Here is a 4166-nt window from a genome sequence, read left to right on the forward strand (position 1 = left end):
CTCTTTTAATGTTGCTGATGGGATTAATATTTAATGTTCATGTATGTATTTAGTAAGGGGGATAAGTTTTTTTCAGCAGAATACTTGTAGCTGCCCACCATCTTTGGGAAGCCCCTCAAACAGCAGACAATTCAGTAATTTACTTCTATATCCTCTGACAGAAACATGGGTTTGTTTACATTCATTGTTAAACACCAAGTGCATTGTCTGTACTCTTGAGGCCTCACCAATGTTTTGAATCTATTTTTTTCCTCATAATGCAAAGTCATTTTTGTGTATTTTAAATTGTACACTAAACCTTTTCAATCAGTGTTTGCTTGTAGTCCACTGGCTTTGGTAGTTAATTGTTAAGCTCCTGGAAGGAGTGGCAGTAATGTGCGTATAAATAGCCTGTGTGTTTAGTAAATGTGTGTCCACAGCAAACAGTTGTTTTTCCACCAGGATAGCATTGATCCTTAGTGTTACTAATGGTCAAAACGCTACAGGGTACTCTTAATTGGCCAACCTACTTGTGTCACACTTTTTCACTATGCTTCTTAAGGGAGCTGGGTGTGTGTATTTGCTGGAAAGTGTTATACAAGTCAAAAGATTGTTACATATCTACATTGCTGAAATAGCTTTTCACACTGTTGATCAACCAGTTTACATACCCATCTTTAGCTATCAGTGAAACTGTTCTGTGGAATCTTGCAATAGCTGCTGCTTTTCACTATTTAAAAAAGCCACGCCATACTTAATAAGCTGTTACTATTTAAAACCCTTCAAAATGATTCTTTGTTCATTTAAAGTGTTAATACAAAGTATTTTCTTATTGTTCCAGGAAGTCAATAGACAAAATTTCAGAGGTCTGTCAATGAATATTCGTCTGAAGAGTAGCAGAACTAATGAATTAACGATGACGACTTTACTAGCTAATATTAACATTACTTTTGGCTAAAGAGATCTTGTTTTTAGAACTGCATGCTCTTATATTAGCTTTAGATACATCATATACCAAAGAAACATCTCAAAAGTAAGACAAAATATAATAAATACTTTTTGAATAAAAAGAGTAAGAATAGCAGAGCTGACAATAAAGTGATATAAAATGGAAATAAATGTACCTTGAATTTTTTTTACTAAAGCAGTGTTTGAGTCAAGTAAGTGAGTTTGTGGTTCATTTGTAAGGACATATTTTATATATGTTAATATGTTTATTGTTTGACCTATTACCTTGTTAAATTGACGCTAGCCTCATGAATTACATTAGCTAAAGTAATTAGCTAACTAATGTTAGCTAACACTAGCTAACTGTTATTTACTAGCTAAAGATAACATTACTTTTGGCTAAAGAGATCTTGTTTTTAGATCTGCATGCTTTCAGCTTTAGATACATCACATACCAAAGAAACATCTCAATTTTCTTGAGCAAAAGTAAGACAAATTAGAATAAATACTTTTGTCTCTTGTTGCTAATGTTAAGGTTGCAAGTCAATAGCAGCTTCCTACGCTAGACTGTCTCATTGTGGCCTTCGTTGCCCACATCCTTGGTAGGATGCAGTCTCTAAATTGGGCTAGATCTAGTGATGTAGTGCGAATGCCAGTTAATGATAGCAAAAGCTGAAACTGCAGCACTACAGAAGTAGCTGTGCATATAGAAGAGGATGGAAGAAAAAAAATCGATTCTTTTTAGAATGGATGGATGATTATAAGTAGCAAATCTTTTGTGTGTGTTGCGGTGAGACTTGATTTCTCCACATTTTGTCTTACTACCTCTACCTGCCAACTTATAAATTAGAAATTTTTACAATGTCATACAGCAGGGGAAAAAGCTTAAATGTTTGATTAACTATAATGCTATAAAGTATATTAATTATGAATGCATGCATTGTTTTTACAGTGACACAAACAATAAAATCCATATACTAATAGGAGATGATGACTTACTCGTCAGAAAGAATCAACTTAAACCTTTATTCTTCAAATATGCTTTTTATTACTGAAGTATAAAAATATCAGGGTTTTTTCTTCTTCTATGCAGTAACACTAATGGGACAGAAGTGGTCACAAACAAACTTTTTGTCAAACGATTAAACTGCACATCAACTTATCTTCTTGAGGAAGTGTGCAAAGAAAATTGATTTCTTGGCTTGTGATTATTCAATTATTATTTATCTTATTATTATGCGCGCATTTGTTATTCTGTAATGATTGCTACTGCAGTGGAGATCCGATGACAACAGTAATATTTTTTAAGTGAATGACACAAATTATGTATTATGTGGCGTATGAAGAATGGGGAAGACCTAAAGTCGGGGTCATAAGGTTTACGAATGACATTCACAGCAAGCCGGAAAGGACAGAGAACATTAAAAATGACTCCCAAGCTTAGGAGCTTGTTCTTGCCAAAAGAGAAAAGTTTGTGTGTCTCGCTGCTTTCACTAGTGTGTGTGTGTGTCTCAGTTTGTTACTGTAGATGTGTGCACTTACATGTATCTGTGTGATGTTGGTGTGTGTGTGTGTCGTCGCCCTGAGAGGAGAGGAGGTAAATTCATGTCAGAATGTTTTTGCCACAGGCATGGTAATTATGGCAGTTTTTAATAACTGTGCTTTATAATCATTTAGCACTGATGTTGCACACACACACACACACACACACACACACACAGAAACACACACACACATCTCTTGAGGCACTAATGAATTTAGATGTGATAGGCACTGAAGCTGAACTTCAGGATGGGGGGGTGGGACAGAGAAAGATGGATGGATAAATCACGTGGAAGGCCGAGAGATAGAGAGGTGGGGAAACTTTGCTTTCAGTGTGACAAAATAACAATTTCTGCATGAAAACATTGCGCCGCTTTGATTATTTTTCATCGCGTTTACATCATGTTTAAATTTAAATGATTAATTGAAATGATTAGCGTTCGTGAAAGCACGAGTGAACACAGTTGTGGCCGAAAACGGTCGTACTCTGTAGTTATTGACATATTTGGTTTGGAATAAATTACATTCTACAAATGATAACACTAGTGATGCTGGGCAGAGGTGATGATGACTAATCCAGTGATTTCTAAATGTCCAGCGATCCATTTTCCAAAGTGGGTTCAATGATAATGTTATGCTTTACTTAATTTGCGTCCAGTCCTCTTTGCTTTCATTTTCTTGTTTAGACCATGACTTTTTGACATCAATGACAAATCTGATAAAACAAGATTTTAGAAAGAAATTGAATGTCTCAATTAACTGCTAACAACGCACAGATACAGACTACAAGCCAAAGCTACTTGATTTTAAGGTAGAAATCACTAAAATAATCCTTGTTTGTGCAATTCAATGCATTAAGCCAGCGGTCCCCAACCTTTTTTGCCTCACAGACCAGTGTGAGTACAAGAAAATAATTATTATAATATGATGTGTTAAATTTGTTTAGATCAGAGGAATAAGGAAGGATTTGTCTGTGTTTTAGTTTGGCTTAGTTGTAGGCCTGAGAATGTGTGTACTTGTTTAGAGAGAAAGGAATTTATGGACACTGGGGGTCTGCCTGCCATAGAAGGAGACAGGAAGCTACAGTTGGTGGTTGCTGATGCTTGTACTTTTAATAAAACTCATAATTGTTATAAACTTAGAAGTAGGTTTGTAGGAGACTCTCCACCTTATCTGTAAATGTAAGACAACAAGAGGCCAATGCAGTGTTGCCAACTTAGCGACTTTGTCGCTATATTTAGCGAGTTTTCAGACCCCTTAGACCGTCTAAAAAAAAAGACGTGAAAGTGTGTATCGCTTTTACTCTCAACAAGCAGTGGGTGCTGTAACGCAGTCAGTTCTTCTTTTACTCTTTTACTCTTATGCTGTTTTGTGGATCACAAGGTTTAAAACTACTTATAAACACACACACACAAAGTAACTCCACCAGAGTGCCTATTTCGGGTCACTTTTGCCGGTCCAAGCCCGGGTAAAGGAGCAAGTTTGGAATTGTGACATTAAAAAAAACAATAATTGCTAAAAGAAATTTAATTTGTAGTTCTAAATAAATTCTAAATGCATTTAGGACGTTTTTTACTCACTTTATGTCTCTTCCACGATGTTATTTCTCTCTCCAACAACATAGGTTACAATTAGATTAGCATGACCAATTATGCAAGTTAGGCGATGACGTCATTTAGCGACTTCTAGCGACTTTT

The sequence above is a fragment of the Maylandia zebra genome, linkage group LG15 (genome assembly GCF_041146795.1).
Source record: "Maylandia zebra isolate NMK-2024a linkage group LG15, Mzebra_GT3a, whole genome shotgun sequence".
Taxonomy (NCBI): Eukaryota; Metazoa; Chordata; class Actinopteri; order Cichliformes; family Cichlidae; genus Maylandia; species Maylandia zebra.